General features: G+C 40.0%; 1 pseudogene across 1 annotated transcript; it reads right to left on the bottom strand.

Moving 5' to 3' along the window:
• Positions 1-7,869: 7,869 nt before the first annotated feature.
• On the bottom strand, positions 7,870-18,167 carry LOC308252794 (large ribosomal subunit protein uL22-like; annotated as a pseudogene). Its single transcript has 2 exons — positions 18,146-18,167; positions 7,870-8,397 (listed from the first exon to the last, which is right to left on the bottom strand). The product of its transcript is annotated as a large ribosomal subunit protein uL22-like (transcript).
• Between the last annotated feature and the right edge of the window lie 874 nt (positions 18,168-19,041).

Genomic DNA, 19,041 nt, shown 5'->3' with positions numbered 1-19,041 from the left:
ATTTGAAACTATTCTTATAATAATGGACACAAAAGATATTATTCTCTGGAAAAGACTAAGAAAAAAAGGAATCTGAATAATTCTGTTCACTAAACATTAGAAAAACAATGAACCAATTCTATATTCATACAATTAACTCAAGAAAAATCATGATTAAAATGAAAAATGTTGAAATATACAAGCTCATGGATACGAAACTATTAAGTTCACATAATGGCGAATTATGATTATTCATTTTATTTCAGCTGAGTATACATAGAGTTATACTTGAATTATGGCACAGCTAATTTCATTTACTATAATTGCTTAAATTTATTGTAAACTTAAGTACTATTAAGGTTCTTTGCAATGAGTAATGTAAAAGTAATAAATTATGCAAGCAAGAACTTGTACTTATAGTCTTTCATAGTATAGAAAGATAGTAAAATGTGTTTCATATGAAATACATAGGGCTGTGTAAACAGGTTTTTTCAGATTTTTTTTTTTACCTTTAATATACTTCACATTTATTCTTTTTTTCTTTACTACATTCTTGCTGCATTATACAAGGAATATAATATTACCTGTGGATCTAATAATAAAATATTTTAGGTTAGGCTGGTTCTGGAGTCAAGACATGTAATTTAATAAAGAAGACCTGGTGAACAATTTAAATTCCCTTTCTCCTGATACAGTTAAAAATATAAAGACATCAGTTGATTCACTCAGAGAACTGAGGTTTACAAGTAGACATAAGTATGCGTCACAGCCCTGAAAATAGCATCAGTGGAGTTTTATACCAAGATACTCATCGTCTATACGAGGGAGAATGTTGCTTGCCCTGGATTCACTGTATGATCTTGAGCGAGTCACCTCACATTCTTGAACCTCAGTCAACCCATTTGGAGAATTAGGTGAAAGCTAAGCCTTAGTGAGAAACAGATGCTACATCTGAGATGAGTTTTCTTGTATAAACAAGTAATTCCAAAGTTTAATTCCAAAGAAAGTCGCTGTGTGGATGATGGCCATGATACATCTGAAGTAGATAGTTAGGTTAAGGCTTTGGAATAAATGTTTCTGAATAGAAATTATAGCATCATAATGTTACTTCTGATTTCTTAAAAATAGTTTTTGTCTAATTTTTATTCCCTTTTACTCTTAGATATATAGTGTGACTTTTATATAAAATTATGTAATGCTTCTGAAGCATTTTTATTTAGTAAATTATACTTCTAACAGGTCAATTAAGTTGTCAAGGTAGGGGGAAATACAACTCAAAATAGTCCAGTGATTACCTAGTGGAAGTCAATGAAAGTTAAGACCTCTTCTTTTGGGGGTAAAAGTTAACAATCAAGGGATTTAAAGACATGTGGTTTTAAAGACAACAGCTAAGTTTGCATTTTGGTTTAATTCTCAGTAGATTACTTGTCACTTTGGTAAATTCTTACATTATAAAACACTTTGTGGAAAAAAGAGATAGATAATGTAATAAATTGAAAAAAATTTCTCAAAGGGAGGAAAAACCTTCCTGAGAAATGCTAGTCTAAGTTGTCTGACTGCTTTCTCTCCTCTACAACTGCTACTTTTGCTGACTGAAATAGCCATGAACATAAAAGTAAGATCTGTGGTTCCAGAAACTCTCCCAGCTTGCCATGGCTCTAAACGTATATTTCCTGTGTTCACTCCATGTGTTGCTATCATCGGTGCACATTTCAAAGCTTCAGGTTAAACGGGCAGTGGTTTCCCATTGCATAATTTTTTGTATTTTTAAAGTGGAAATAAGTAACATGTGAATTAGCAAGCTAATGGACACTGTTGAGAATTTTGTGTGGGCTAGTTTATGATTCTCTGGTTTGGTTTTTGGCAGCTATGGTGTTCTTGCCTTTGACATTAGTTTAGGGAGCAGTAGTTTGGCCTTTAAGAGGAACACAATCCAGGAATTTCAGAGGAGAGGAACTAAGCAACAAGAAGCCTGAAGCTATTGTCTTCTGAAGAGAGATGAAAGGCACTTCTGTCCCTGCAATTTTCTCGGTTGCCTGCATAGAACTCTTGACTTCTGTGTGAGAACATAACAGTATCTGGGGTAGAATTTGGGCTAGAGTTTCTGTAGTGACTATGCTAAGTCTAGTTGAGTGAGATGCAAAATAACTGTTGGCTGGAGCATGGTCACCCATTAAAGCCCAAGAATATAGTGGACATATATCTATAAACTTTTGAGGGAAAATAGAGAGTACCAATATTCAAACTTAATATCTAGAGAAAATATCTAGTGGAAATTTCCAATTCATTAAGTATCTTGGGAAGGAGGCTAAATAAAAGTGGTAAAATATCCATTATTTTGACATTTAAACTATTTTGAATGAGTTCTCATCATGAATAATATTATCCCAGTCTTCTTTGGAGAAGTTGAATTACAAATATTTTCTACTCTAACTTTTTATGTAAGTGATATGATATATAGATACAAAAAACTCTATAAAATTATTCACATACATAATGTATGTACATTATTTAATATATAGTATGTATATATTCATATATATATATATTTTTCACATGTGTGTATAATATCCTCAAATGCATGTGAAATATTAATCCAGGCTCTTGCCAAAGAATATTATGTTGATAAGTACAAAAGAGAAGTAGCTTTTGTTTCATAAAAACTAATTTCTCTTTTTTTTGCTTTTATTTTATTTTTAATTTAATAAATCTTTATTGTTCAGATTATTACAATTGTTCCTCTTTTTCCCCCCATAGCTCCCCTCCACCCGGTTCTCACCCCACCCTCTGCCCTTATCCCCCGCCCCGACTGTCCTCATCCATAGGTGTACAATTTTTTTTTAATATTTCTTACTGATTTTTTTACAGAGAGGAAGGAAGAGGGATAGAGAGTTAGAAACATCAATGAGACAGAAACATCAATCAGCTGCCTCCTGCACACCTCCCACTGGGGATGTGCCTGCAACCAAGGTACATGCCATTGACTGGAATCAAACTTGGGACCTTTCAGTCCACAGGCCGACGCTCTATCCACTGACCCAAACCGGTTAGGGCCCTAGGTGTACGATTTTGTCCAGTTTCTTCCCGCACCCCCCACACCCCTTTCCCCCCGAGAATTGTCAGTTCACTCCCTTTCTATGCCCCTGATTCTATTATATTCACCAGTTTATTCTATTCCTCAGATTTTTTTATTCACTTGATTTTTAGATTCACTTGTTGATAGATATGTATTTGTTGTTCATAATTTTTATCTTTACCTTTTGCTTCTTCTTCCTCTTCTTAAAGAATACCTTTCAGCATTTCATATAATACTGGTTTGGTGGTGATGAACTCCTTTAGCTTTTTTCTTATCTGTGAAGCTCTTTATCTGCCCTTCAATTCTGAATGATAGCTTTGCTGGATAGAGTAATCTTGGTTGTAAGTTCTTGCTATTCATCACTTTGAATATTTCTTGCCACTCCTGTCTGGCCTGCATAGTTTCTGTTGAGAAATCCGCTGACAGTCGTATGGGTGCTCCCTTGTAGGTAACTGTTTTTCTCTTGCTGCTTTTAATATTCTCTCTTTGTCTTTTGCTCTTTGCATTTTAATTATGATGTGTCCTGGTGTGGTCCTCTTTGGATTCCTTTTGTTTAGGGTTCTCGGCACTTCCTGGACTTGTAAGTCTATTTCTTTCACCAGGTGGGAGAAGTTTTCTGTCATTATTTCTTCCAATAGGTTTTCAGTATCTTGCTCTCTCTCTTCTTCTGGCACCTCCATAATTTGGATGTTGGTACGCTTGAAGTTGTCCCAGAGGCTCCTTACACTATCTTCATATTTTTGGATTCTTTTTTCTTTTTGCTTTTCCGCTTGAGTGTTTTTTGCTTCTTTGTATTTCAAATCTTTGACTTGATTCTTGCGATCCTCTAGTCTGCTGTTAGATCTCTGTATAATATTTTTTATTTCAGTCAGTGTATGCTTAATTTCTAGTTGGTCCTTTTTCATATCCTCAAGGGTCTCGCTAAATTTATTGGCCTTTTCTAGAAAATTCTTGAAAAACCTTATAACTGTGGTTTTGAACTCTATATCCAGTCGTTTGCTTTCCTCCGTTTCATTCATTTGTGACTTGTTTCTTTGTCTCCGCATTTTGGTTGCTTCCCTGAGTTGATAGAGTGGCTTTGTGTGCTAGGTGTCTATAGGGCCCAGTGGTTCAGCCTCCCCAGTTACCTGAGGTGGACACTCTTGGTGCACCCCTTTGTGGGCTGTGTGCACAGTCTTGTTGTAGTTAAGCCTTGATTGTTGTTGGTATCACTGGGAGGAATTGACCTCCAGGCCAATTGGCTGTGAGAATCAGCTGTGTCTACACTGGGAGAACTTCTGTGCTGGAGACACCCTTATGGGAGAAGACTTGCAAAAGCCTCTGTGCTCAGCTTGAATGGGGCGGAGTCTCAGGGAAGAGCAGACAGCATTGGTTTCCCGTCAGCCCTGCCCCAATAGGCCCCTGGGTCTCAGTGTCCTGTGGTAATCGCTGGAAGCACCTCTGAGAGAAAGCCGCCCTCGAGTTCTGCCCGCAGTCAGACAGTCCAGTTTCTCCCCGAATGAGTCTGGATCCCCAGAGTCTCGCCCGGAACTGGAGTTCAGCGCAGTCAGGAGTTTTGGTCTCTCTCCTGCTTGAGAAAGCCAGCTGTGCACTCAGTTGCCAGTCCTCTCCACGCACACATCTCAGTACCTCTGACTCCTGCAGCTCTTCTGAGTCTCAGTGTGCTTTTATCTTTCCTTCTAGTTGTAGAATTTCCACTCAGCCAGCCTTCCTGTGGTTCTGGATGATGTCTGATTTGTCTTTTAGTTGTAGTTTTGAAATTGTTGTGTGAGGCAGCATTTTAGGTATTTACCTATGCTGCCATCTTGGTTTCTCCTCAACACTAATTTCTCTTCTAGGAATTGGAAATCTGACCTCCTTGCATCCTGGAGCTGGAGGAGATATTGATGAACATAAGGTAGGACACATGTATCAGAGCTCTTATGAATTGGAGCTATGTGGGAATAATTAGTTCTCTTTTCATCTGGCATAGAATGCAGATACTACCATTATTTTGTGTTGTGAGCATGTTAGTTACAACAGTAAGAAAAGTTAGGGAGAGTGACTTGAAGTGGTAACCTTGGCCCTGAAAGGTTGTAAGAGGTGAATAAATGGTATCAAATATTCATTATTCAACTTCAGTGAATAAAATTGTGCTTCTGAGGACACCTTTAGTAGGATTGGTTTTTATACTTGATCACTGGTTTTTATGCTATGATTCACAAAGGTTGTTTATGAATAAAATTTTACAGAAAGTAAATCTTTAGAAAACATCTATTCAGTTGTCTTCTTTTTGAAGATAGATTGCAACAACAAAAATAGAACAAAAATCTAAGTTTCTACTGGAATCCTTAGCAGAAGCTTAAGTTGGTTTCATATGAGAGTTTGAAACATGCCTCCTTATTTATATATCTATTTTTGAGAAAAATTTTCTGTCTACACATGGCTCTGAAGTCAACATTTGGTATGTATATTATTTATGTTCTGATGTTCAGAGTGTATACAAAACTGAGTGTGTAAACTGGAATACATTTTAATTTGATAAAATGCCAATCACAAAGGGGTTGTTGATTTTAAAGAAATCAATGAGTTTAATCTGTTAAATGTGACTAAAAAATTCTTTTTTCTTTTTGTTGTGGTCTACAATACCCAAATAGCTTTGCATTTCCAAGTTTTTGTATTGATTTTTTATATAGAGAGACTTTTAAGAACTCAAAGCTCTTTGATTAGCATCTTATCCAACAATTTAAAAGGCAGGAGATTTCAAGAGAAACATATGAATGGATAAGCAAATAGATTTCTCCTTTAAGAAAAATGGAACCTTTTAAAATCAACACTTTACTCTCTGTTTTCTTTTTCCTCAATATTAATAGTGATCACTTATATGCTTTTTGGAATTAAGAAAGAGTAGAAAAGTGTTTCATTCATTGAATAATGTCCATCTCTGCACTAAATTGAGATTGTTTCTTTTTTTTAGGCTCTTAACTTTTTAAAAATATATTTTTATTGATTTCAGAGAGGAAGGGAGAGGGAGAGATAGATAGAAACATCAATGATGAGAGAGAGTCATTGATTGGCTGCCTCCTGCATGCCCCATACTGGGAACTGAGCCCACAACCCTTGCATGTGCCCTGATTGGGAATTGAACCATGACTTCCAGGTTCATAGGTCGTCACTCTACCACTGAGCCATGCTTGCTGAGCAAGATGGATTCTTTTACTTCCATTCAGTGGTCAGAGTGCTTCCTGGGGAACTAGGAGCATGAAGTTTAGCTGGTATGGATAGTTTCATGATACCGTCTGTTTCCCTTCTCCTCATTCCACCTAACTTCTTTCAGGAATGTCAAATAATTATGGAATAGAGGATTAAGATTGTCCTATAATACTGTAGCTCTGAACCAATCCTGAGCACACCCAGCTTTTGTCTTCCTTCTTTTCTTTGCGAAGGACAGTAGTTGTACTTGCTTGTACAACATTTAGCCACTTTTCTTTTGGCAACTACTCTCTGATTTTCATTTGAGAAATCATCTTCCTCTCAGCCTCATTCCATGAGTGTAGGTGGAATTACTTTCTCCACTTGGAGCCATGGGTGGCTACATGACCCAGATTTGCCCATCAAAACATGCTATTCCTCTGACCATAGAATTGATTACCAAACCAGGTTAATGCTAATCAATTCTGGGACTTCTGTTGGAAGCATTGATTTTTTTTGTACTGGTGTTGCTAAGGTGTAGGAAGGTGTTCTTGCAAGGCGAAAACTACCTGACAGTGAGGGTAATACTATCCAGAGGAAAGTAGAGCTATATGTAGAAAGACACTTGTTGGTAATAGTGTTTGAGTACCGGCATCCAACTAGCCTTGGGCAAACTACGGCCTGTGGGCCAGATCCGGCTGTTCTATTTGGTTCTCTTGCTCTCCCCTCCGCTCCTTTACTTTGAATTTATATTAGTTCACACAAACACTCCATCCATGCTTTTGTTCCGGCCCTCCGGTCCAGTTTAAGAACCCATTGTGGCCCTCGAGTCAAAAAGTTTGCCCACCCCTGGTATGCCTGAAGATAACTATCCTGTTCTTTTTAGTTACAAATACTTTTATCTATCTATCTATCTATCTATCTATCTATCTATCTATCTATCTATCTATATCTATCTACCATCTATCTATCTTAATTTAGTTTGAATTGAGTTTCTGTCATTAAGATAGAAATAATTCTTCTCTGTGTTGTACTCAAAAAGCACTAGTGTGTAGTATCATATAAATAATATCTATAATAATAAAAGCATAATATGCTAATTAGACTGGATAGCCGAAAAACCTTCCAGACGACCTTCCAGATGAAGCTAGGGCTGTGAGGGCCGAGGCGAACTTCCATGGCTGCGAGGGCCAAGCCCTTGCACGAATTTCGTGTATCGGGCCTCTAGTACCAATATAATACTTATGATGCTTATTTGTGAACCAGTGAAAAACTTTATGCAGTCTGTAATGTGTGGATACTGTGACACTTTATAAAGTATGTGATTACCTAATTGCTATGCTGCGCACCTGAAACCAATACCAAATAATATTGAATATAAACTATAATTGAAAAAAATATATTGTCAAAAAAGTGGTGACAATTCTAGTTCCTATGACATTGGGATTGAGTGGATGACAGGGTATAATTGGTGTGAAGAGTTAAGCCTAGTGGAAAGCAAGCCGTATTCAGTAATTGGCGGTAAGCATGTTTGCTGACTGCCTGAGCCTTCCTGGATTAGTTTCTTGAGGACGGGGCCAGTGTCACATATACTGCTGCTACCCAGCTGCAAGAGGATCTGAATTGAGTCTTATCTTCAGGTACTAGTATATAAGTTTCGTTTGGGACATCTTTTTCTTCTGTGCAACCTCCTCTTCTGGTTTAGGAACCATCTGATGATTTTCAGTAGGATCTTCTCCATGTGTGAGGGAGAGCTCATGTGTGAGCTAACCTGCCCATGAGCTCTGTGAGCTCTGCACCCACCTTGGGGGCTTTGTTCACCTGAATGTGCTCAATGACCACAGACATCTAAACCCTTAAGGTCAGCATCACTCTCTGCGTCTTTAAGCGTGTGTAGCAAATAATCAGCACTCTTTTTGGGCCACTGACCCTGCTGTCCACCCCCGCTCTATGGCCTGGGCACGCCTACCAGCTCCATTCTGGTAATGACAGAATGGCACCCATTGCTTCTGTAATATGACATCCTTCAGATACTTTGGCAGCTTTTTGAATATGCATACCCTTGATGGCCTGGGCAGTTTCTCGAGTGTTCTTAAAGTGAACACCAAGATTTGAGCCTCTTGATTTGCGTGATTTTGTGGGGTTTTCTGGGTCACATGAATAGTGAACCACTTTCAGAGGTCACCTCAGGCTGCTTACAGGAAATGTTCATATACTGTTTTAAAAAGTACCGGTGCTGCCAAAAATCACACACCCTTTCATGGGGGAATTCTTCACACAAGATCTATTGACTGCAGGAACAACTGGATCCTGGGAATTTGGCTCTTTATTTCTTACACATTAAGATGCAGAGACAAAGAAGCATCGAACAAACTGCCAAACTACAGCTGGAAGGCAGGGGAGATTTGGGGTGGGAGTAAGAGATCAACCGAAGGACTTTGTATGCATGCATACAAGACACTGGAGTGGTGGTGAGGGCATGTGCCGGTGGGTAGGGGAGGCCAGGGGGAGGTCAATGGGGAAAAATGAGACATATATACTACTATTTGTAATACTTTAAACAATAAAAAAAAGATGTTATAGAATTCAGCTGAAAAAGCATGGTTTTCTCCTCCTGGAGACTTTGTTGAAAGGATTTCTGCTGCACTTACATGGGAGATTGAAATGAAAGGAAATGTAACATATATCAAGGGACCGTTTCCCCTGAAGGGTAATAAAGGTAAAGTAAAAGAACCATGTTAAACATATGCTTGTCTTTCTCATAAAATGCTTGGTCTTTTGTCTGAGGGATATTCTAGAGCGAATGAACCACTACAGGCAGGTGGGCCTGGTCTTTATCCACTTCCCAACAACTGTCTTATTTTAGAGAAAAGGCAGGAGTTTTGGGTAGAGACATAAAATTTCTGATATTAACATGGTCTTTATATTTGCTTTTTGAGCTTCGTTATGGTTGGTGCTGTCTTATTTTTTCCATTATAAACCCCTTCTTCTCAAGGGGCTGTAACTCCCCCAATAAAAAGAATGGCTTCAGGCAAACACTTGCTCTCAGCTTAGGAGGACTTTTGTTTTTCCAGGTTTGAAAATGAAAATCTATTAAATTCTTTTTAAATTATAGGAGTGTTAAAGTGGGGGAAAAAAAGCCCCAGAAATGACTGCTTTCATATATGTCTCTTACTGTCTGGGCTCAGAGTTTTTGTTGGTTTTGCAGGTTCCCTCTGATTAACAGCCTCCCTTTTACCACCTGAGATAATTCAGTAACGTCCATCTGTGCCGTGTCTGTTGTCCTTCTTCAGAGAGACTTGCTAGAGGTGGTTTGGGGAGTAGTGTGGACTGGGTCATTTCTATCTCCTGGATAGTTTCTCCCAAAACAAAACATTTCATGGTCAGCTTCCCTCAGTGAAACACTACAGTGAGCTGCCATCCCATGGGCAATGGGTTGATGGTGGACCATGTCACCTTGAAGGTGGTGGTGTGCTGGAAACAACCATAAAATGTCCCTTCCTATCTTTCTGTCATGGACTCTTGGGGTTGTGGGCCAAAGATAAGTTCATACTGGAGATGTGACTCCCTGGAAGCCTGAGGTACACCATGGCATGAGTTGGAGACTCTGGTACATCCCAGCCACAGTGGTTCTAGAATTCAGTTGTGGCTGGGATGACCTTGATAGCTGACTAACCAACCCCTAAGGGGCTCCACCATCTTTAATATTTTTATTCTCCTTTTGTTCTTAAGTCCAGGAGTATCTCATAAGGGATATTTTAAATTTTAGAAACAAGATTTCCAGGAGTTCAATGCTTCTGGGACACACACACACACACACACACACACACACACACACAGTAATACATTAAATTTCCTCCAGTTACTTTGATCTAAAAGGAGAGACTATCCCCTTTAGAATATTCTGTCATTTTCTGAAATGATTGCTTTAGGAATAAATTAGAGGCAGAATTATAAAGCAGTGACAATAAGTAGCATTTTGAAAATTGGTTGTTTGTATAAGAAAACATGGTAAGTTGGATTCCTACGTCATACCATACAAAGGAAGGTATCAGTAAATTAAAGATATAAATTTTATCAAATTAAAAAATTTAGAAGCAAATATATGGGCGAATTTCTTAGAGAAGACACAAGACTCCCAAACCATAATATAAACTATTGTCAAACATGACTACATCAAAATGAACGAATTCTAAGCAACATTGATCCCATAAGCAACATTATTCTTTAAAATGCATATACCAGCAAGATATTATTACCTAGAATATTTAATCCCCATAGGTCAACATAAAAATAATAAAGGAACTGAAATGTGCAAAGGATATGGCAAGCAATTCAAAGGAGAGGAACAACCAATAAACTAAAGAATTGATACACTACTTTACAAGTAACAAGAGTATAAATATATCAAAGGAAATATACTATCCCACAACTATAAAAAATGAAAAATTATAGAGATTTTGACAATATTTAGTAATGTTGAAAATGTGCATATCCTTCAAGACCCACAAATTCCAGTTCTGAGCATATGTTCTTGAAGAACTCTCATACCCGCCTTTAAGGAGAATGTACATGAATGTTTATTGCAGCAATGCCTGAATTGGAGAACAACTGAGATTAACCTAACTGTTCATTTATTATCTTTTTAAAATTTATCCATGTTGATAGATATTTATTTAATTTCTTGTAACTATTGTACAATAGTCTATAGTATGACTATCCCTCAATTAATTTACCCATTCTTCTGTCAATTAATTTATTCAGTGGGGAAGGAAGAAGGAGACTAGGATCAAGATCACAGGAGCCACAACTGTTTCATCATAATTTCTTAAAATAAAAGATTTGTGAAAAGTATGGAATAATTTTAAGATTGGATAAAGCTGGCAGATGGAGGTGTGGGAGGTGAGACATTCTGAGAGCTTCTCATTCCTGAGAGTTCAGTTGTCCAACATCATTCAAATGCATCCTTCTAACCCACATAACTATGATTCTTGCTCAACTTTGTATCATTTTGTAACTCTCCATTTGTATTACATCAATTTACAAATACTATATCAATTTGGACTTGTTGATTTGGTACCTTCTTAGTCTATTAGAAGCATTTCATGGCAATGGGTTGATGGTGGACCATGTCACCTTGAAGGTGGTGGTATGCTGGAAACAATCATAAAATGTCCCTTCCTACCTTTCTGTCATGGACTCTTGGGGTTGTGGGCCAAAGATAAGTTCAGACTGAAGATGAGACTCCAGTTAGGCAACAGAAATGGTTGACTCGACAACTAGGGAGGATCAGTTTTGGAGGCACAGCCTTGGGCAGTGGGAGTGCAAAGAGTGTTAGAATAGGAAAAGCATGATGTCATAGGACTGAGAGAGGCGGACGGATATATGAAGAAAGAAGAGTCATGGAATGGAACTGCAGACTGAGGCTGAAAGCATTTTAGGAAAACCAGACCGGAACATATAAGGGCAGCTTTCTGTAGTATGAGTCAGCTCCTCATTTTCTGCCGTCCAGCTCTGAATTAACCATTAAATAAGCACGTGCACCAAGGGAAGGGGAGCACAACAGTTTTCCCCTCGCCCCAGCGATCATGCGCTAACTCTTCCCCTTGTGCTATCTGATCTGCCATGTTTTACTTTTATCTGTATTATGAAAGATTTTTTTTTTTTTTGTAATGGGGACCAAGGTTTAAAAGTTTGAAGCTTTTGTCAGATAGCTCAATTTGTTTCATCTCATGGTTTGAGAGTTTCCCTTATATCCAATGAAAATGTAGCTGTTGAGCCCTAGCCAGTTTGGCTCAGTGGATAGAGCATAGGCCTGTGGACTGAAGGGTCCCAGGACTGATTCTGGTCAAGGGCACATGCCTGGGTTGTGGGCACAATCCCCAGTGTGAGGCATGCAGGAGGAAGCTGATGAATGATTCTCTCTCATCATTGATGTTTCTGTATCCCTCTCTCCTCCTCTCTGAAATCAATAAAAATATATTTAAAAAAATGGTAAGAATTCATTGAAATAAGTCAGTCAGTGAAAGATAAATACTACATGATCTCACTCATTTGTGGAATATAAAGAACATTATAAACTAATGAACAAAAATAGATACAGAGGCAAAGAAGCATTGAACAGACTGTCAAACTACAGCTGGAAGGCAGGGGAGCATTGGGGCAGGCGGTAAGAGATCAACCAAAGGACTTGTATAAATGCATATAAGCATAACCAATGGATGCAAGACACTGGGGATGGGGAGGTGAGGGCATGTGCCGGGGGGTAGAGGAGGCTGGGGAGAGGTCAATGGGGAAAAAAAGAAGACGTATGTACTACTAATTGTAATACTTTAAACAATAAAATAAAATTAAATATATATACTAGAGGCCCAATGCACGAAGATTCATGCAAGAATGGCCCTTCCTTCCCCTGGCTGCTGGCACCGCCTTTGCTCCAGCCGGAGCTGCCTTTCTACCTTCCCATGCTGCCCAGAGGCCTGGAGCTGCTGGGGCGGTGGGGAATGCCTACGTCATCGCCATGGTGATGAAGCAAGTGTCCCACCCCACCCCGGCCGCTCGGCGCCTGCATATTCAAATTAACCCCCATCTTTGTTGGGTTAATTTGCATACTCACTCCTTATTGGCTGGTGGGCATCGTGAAGGTATGGTCAATTTGCATCTTTCTCTTTTATTAGTGTAGATATTTTTTTCCAAAAGAAAGAAAATGTAACTCGTGAGTATAGCATTTACTTCACTAGCTGGCTTGTGTAAATGTCCCTAAGCTCCTAATTGGAGCAGTTGAAGGGCTGAGGGGGCACCATTGTTGGACTGTGCTGAGGGCATTCATTGGTCCTAACCCAGCCTTACACCCATTCATTCGTTTATTTTGTGTGTTCTGAAAATCTTTTTTGTGCGAGGCAACTATGCTGCACTGGAGATACCTGGTGAAAAAAAGATTCAATACTGTTCCCTTCCATATTTATAATAGCCTCTGGGCCAGGCTGCTAAGTGAAGAGGCAATCACAGTACAATGCGTGAAATATCTCTATAGTCTGTTTAGGCAGTACTCTCACTCATGGATCAGACTGTGTGGTAGTGATATTGCCCCAAATATCTTCTTTCCACCAGACAGAGTTGATGTCACAGCAACTCAGAAAGCGAAACTTAAAAAAAATTATTGAGAAAAAGCCCTACACTACACACGAGGCCACAGTTATTTATAAACATATACATTTCAACTTTTTCCTTTGGAGCAGCAATTTCAAACCATAATTGTCTAATTCCATCTGCTGTCATATGTATGCATCCTCCTTGCAACCGAAAGTAATTATCTCTGGGTGCATGAACCTAGCATTTGGGTTAGGACTGCCCTATCCCACTCTGGAAGTGCTGAAACCACAACACGAGTAGGAACTGCACAATAGCAGTGTGGGTTGTTGGGCATAAACACCGAGATTGGAACAGAAACATGAGTCAGTGGTTGTAAGCAAGGTCTGTTAAAACTCTGCTACATTTTTAGAAGTCCATTAATCCTCATTTAATTTTACTAACTGCCTCAAAGAACAGCTCAGAGTTTCCTATCTTCAAAGTGAGGCCTAGGTTATAGGAGAAAGAGGAGGTAAATTTTTGGGTTCTTGGAAAATCAACACCTTTGTTTTTTATTGTAGACCCTTCCTCCAAATACCCAAAGTCTTGGGATGCTATAAAAAAGTCAGCCTGACATTAAATCAGCAGATCTCAACCTGCCTTTGCCACATGCTCATTTGGGAAGCTTAACTGTGGCAGCAAGGTTGCCATCTCTTTAATTGCCATTCTGATGTTTATTTTCCCCCTTTTCAAAACGCTGTCCTTGAGATAGTTTTTATATCTTGAACACTTCCTTCTTATCACTGTACAGACTTCTAAAACCTGCCTTATAATGAAGATCACACCTGACAATAAATTCTCCAAGAATAGATATCTTAAAAGATCAAAGAAAATAGGGATTGAAATTTGTAAGTGATGTTATTTTAAACAGAAATGAGTGAAACTGACATCCTGTGACATTATTGAGTGCCATGATATTTTGTAATTTAGGAACTAGAGAAATATTAAGATCTTCAGATCAAAAGATGAGGGATAGAAATCTGAGAGAAGTAACGTATACTATTCTATAAATGTATGAAATAATTCTCTCATTGTGATTTAGGATGGGACCAGAGTCAATATAATTGCAACGAAAAGACTCTCACTTTAAATTTTTAACACGTACGTTATAGGTGCTTCTTTTTAAAAAATATTTTTATTGATTTTTAGAGAGAGAGGAAGGGAGAGAGAGAAGCATCGATGTGAGAGCAGAACATCCATCAGCTGCCTCCTGCATGCCAACTAACAGGGATCAAGCCCACAACCTGGGCACGTGCCCTGACCGGGAATCAAATCAGCAAACTTTTGGTGTAGGAGATGATAACCAACCAACTGAGCCACCTGGTCAGGGCACAGGTGCTATAACTTCTTAGTGTGTAAAAGTTTCCAGCCCTGGTAATGAATAAAAATCACTCATGGGACTTTATTTATTTACTAGAGGCCTGGTGCATGAAATTCATGCACGGAGGGGGGGGTGTCCCTCAGGCCAGCCTGCACACTCTTCAATCCAGGACTGCTGGCTCCCAACCGCTTGCCTGCCTGCCTGCCTACCTGATTGCCCCTAACCGCTTCTGCCTGCCAGTCTGATCACCCCCTAACCACTCCCCTGTCAGCCTGATCGATGCCTAACTGCTCCCCTGCCAGCCTAATTGCCCCTAACTGCCCTCCCCTGCTGGCCCGATTGCCTCTAGCTTCCCTCCCCTGCTGGCCTGGTCACCCCTAACTGCCCTCCCCTGCAGGTCTGGTCACCCCCAACTGCCCTCCCCTGCAGGCCTGGTTGCCCCCAACTGCCCTCCCCTGGGGCCCAATCACCCCTAACTGCCCTTCCCTGCAGGCCTGGTCCCCCCAACTGCCCTCCCCTGCAGGCCCAGTCACCCCTAACTGCCCTCTCCTGATGGCCTGATTGCCCACAACTGCCCTCCCCTGCTGGCCATCTTGTGGCGGCCATCTTGTGTCCACATGGGGGGGCCATCTTTGACCACATGGGGCGGCCATCTTGTGTGTTGGAGTGATGGTCAATTTGCATATTACCTCTTTACTAGATAGGATTTATTTATTTAAAAATATTTTTTATTGATTTTTTTTACAGAGAGGAAGGGAGAGGGATAGAGAGTTAGAAACATTGATGAGAGAGAAACATCGATCAGCTGCCTCCTGCACACCCCCTACTGGGGATGTGCCCGCAACCAAGGTACATGCCCTTGACTGGAATCAAACCCAGGATCCTTCAGTCTGCAGGTCAGCGCTCTATCCACTGAGCCAAACCGGTCAGGGCACTCATGGGACTTTAAAAATATGCAGTTCTCAGGGCCCCATTCCAGACTGACTGAACCCTCTGGATTAGAACTCTTGAATCCATGTTTAAAAAAGAACCATGGATGCCAGTGGTGTCATCTTGGAGCTTGTTAGAAATGCAGAATCTCAGGCCCTACCTTCACCCTGCTACGTCAGAATCCTTAGTTTAACAAGAGTCCCAGTTGTTTGTATTAGTTTCCAGAAGCACGGTCCCTGGGAGGCAAACACCAGCCTGCATTCAGGGTACTTGTATGCCACGGCTCTGTCACTTACTGGCCTCTACAAGTCATTTATCCTCTGTGAGTGTTTCTCCAGCTAACGGAACAGATACAATTGCATCTACCCAACTTACTCCAGGGCTGTTGTAAGGATATGAAAGGGAATATGGAAAATATGTGGAAATACTTCAAAAGAGTAAAACTGCACTGTTTATACAAACTGATACTCAAATGTGGTCAATAGAACCACATATTTGTAGAACTACTTGGCTCTTCAATTTATTCCACCTCTATATTTTGAGCCACATCCTTATTTCTGCATGGTTACCCCCACTGACATTTGTTTAGCCTCCTACTAAAAATGCCCAGAGGTAGCACTACTTTTTTTTCTCCTCATAATTTTGAAGTCACAGGAAATGCAAATAAATGGATAGCTCAATTAGTCTCCATAGAGTGCCTGGAAATATGCTATATATACACACATGACTCTGAATCCAGAACTTTGCAAATTCAGAATTTCAGTAAGGCCACTTGGGCATCACGAGTCCCACAGTCTCTCTTGTCATGAAATGCATGTTTGATTTGTGGTTTCTTGATTAATGGCTCACTCTCTTGTGGTAAGTTGCTCTGTGCCATTAGGTGGATTTGTATAGAGCTCTGTCATTTATGTCTAGGGAAATAAAAAGAAGAGCAAATCTTCAGAATGTGCCTGGGCCCTGCTCTCCAAACTCCTTTGCTCAGTTTGGACACCTGATGCTTTAGGAACCTCCTGACATTTTGTGCCACACTCTATTCCCTGCCCCAACCTACCTGCGAAGCTCCTCCTACCTCTGCCCCAGACACACACCTTGTACGATATCCTTTTGAATGAGGCTTAACACTCCCGCAGTACAAGCCTGGATTTCTCTTTAACTTCACTCCCCACTTCTGACTCCTGAGACACCAATAGCCTCAGGACCATCCCTGACTCGTCTATGCTGTTTCTGTGAGGATGAGAGGATCTATCTAGGTGTACTTGGTGTTCTGCAATGTATTTTTTTGATATGTGCTATGCTGGATGCAAATTCGAATAGCTAATAGCTCTTTTTGCCTTTTCCCCCTCTCTTGATCATTTTTTTCTTTTTTGCATTTTCCCCACCTGGAACTGTCCCCTACATTCATTGCTCCATGTAACTGCAGCTTCTCTCTGCTGCTGTTCTCCCAGCTTTCTGCTCATCCTCTTCGAAGTCTATTTCCATTCCACTGGGGTCAATTCCCTCTTTTGCACTTACACTCACTGTGTTTCTCTGCAAACCAATGTCTATCTTTAATTTAAGGCTGTGCATTTCCTGGCCATCTGTCACTAAGGGCAGACTTGAGGCTGGTAAAGTATTCGACCTCACTGTTTGCATGTTTCTCACTGTCATTTCTGAGATGGTGTGGGACCTTACTGAATTCTGTCAAGGACGTTTTCATTCTGGAGGTATAAGTGTCCTAGAAGGCAACTAGAAAGTCAGTCCAGAAGAAGCAAAACCAATTCAGCTCCATAATATTCCCTTTGAACATTTCTTGTCAAAAAGGAAGTGGAACCAATGAGTCAGTCACCCAGAAGGACTTTGAGAAACTGCAAAAAAGCTTTTTGTTAATCCTCACCCGAGGATATTTTTCCATTGATTTTTAGAGGGAGAAAAAGGGAGGGGAGAAACAAAGAAAGAGAAACATCAATGTCAGAGAGACACATTGATTGGTTGCCTCCCGCATGTGCCCGGACCGGGAATCCAGCCTGCAACTCAGGTACATGCCCTTGACCGAAATTGAACCCGAGGCCCAATGCTCTATCCACTGAACCAAACTGACTAGGACAAAAATGCGTTTTGTTTATACCTCCTTGTGGTCTTTATTACATGCGAGGTACATGTATGGTATTTCCAGCAGAGGTTTCATTTTTATATATACAAATTCAGATTATGGTTTACATACCTTTTTAGTTACGTAGCTACAGACTAATAGCAAAGAGTGGTATCAGTTTATAATTCCAACGGTAACAACTTATTTATATCATTTTAATTAATTTCTGTTTGCAAAATTTCATGAGGCCCTTTTTATACCTATTATTCTGTGTCTTCTCATTGTCTAGAGGGAGTCCAAGCAATGATCATCAGTATCCATTATTAAAAGATGGAAGATAAATGAAATTAAATGAATAAAAGGCGGGTGGTTGTCTTAGAATCCCAAATAGTTTTAGTCACTTGCCTTTGGGCTTCGTTTTAAACTGTTAATATTAAAAATCTGCCAGATAGTCCTGCTATGAAATCCTTACTGTCTATGACCTTGCAGCCCATCTTTCGTGTGTACAGGGGTTCTTTCTGCCATTGGATTTTTTCTTCTCGGCTGGACTGGATTGTTGCAGCTCATCTTCATAATCTCTGCTTGCTGTATCCACAACATCCCACACTGAAGAGACATAACTTGTGCAACCATAGAATATTGTGGAAGGGATGAAAGGTGACTTCTGAAGCTAGGTGAGAAAAGCTGTGTGGCTTCCTTTTGCTTTCTGATATTCCTTGCTTCTGGGAAGGGCGGCTGCCATGTTGTAGGACACTCCAGAGGCCCCATGGAAAAGCCTAAGAACCAGCGAGGACTGACTCCTCTTGCCAATAGACAGGAGAGGGAGCCATCCTGGAAGCATATCCTCCAGCCCAGCCAAATGCTCAGCGGGCTGCAGCCACCTGATGTCTTGCCTGCAACCTCCTGAGCCAGAACCCTCAGTGAAGCCACCCCTGGATTCCTGACCCACAGAAGCCGGGTGATACCAAATGTATATTGTTTCAAGCAGCCACATTTTGGAGTAATTCGTTATACAGCAACGCAAAATGAACGCATTGGCACTGTGCCACCAGTGGGAAGGTCTCTGATCCAAATGATGTTAAACAAACACAAGTCCCAAATCAAACTGCTGAAAAATTAGGATTATTCATGTCCAGTTTATTTATACTTTTATGTGTCTCAAAGAAAATCACTTTTCCTTCATTTTATATTTGAAGATAATTTAAGTTAAAAATACAAAATGATAATGCCATAAAGTTGAACAGAGAAAACATTTGAAATCATAGTGAGATTTATTTGAGGTCTTTAAATAATAACATAAATACTTACTTTATCTCCAAATAACTAGAAATTAGTAATCTCTATTGAGGTTGGCAGTTTTTGAGGCCT

Source organism: Plecotus auritus (assembly GCF_963455305.1).
Source record: "Plecotus auritus genome assembly, chromosome: 7".
Classification (NCBI taxonomy): domain Eukaryota; kingdom Metazoa; phylum Chordata; class Mammalia; order Chiroptera; family Vespertilionidae; genus Plecotus; species Plecotus auritus.
This window is presented reverse-complemented; position numbering and strand designations above follow the sequence as displayed.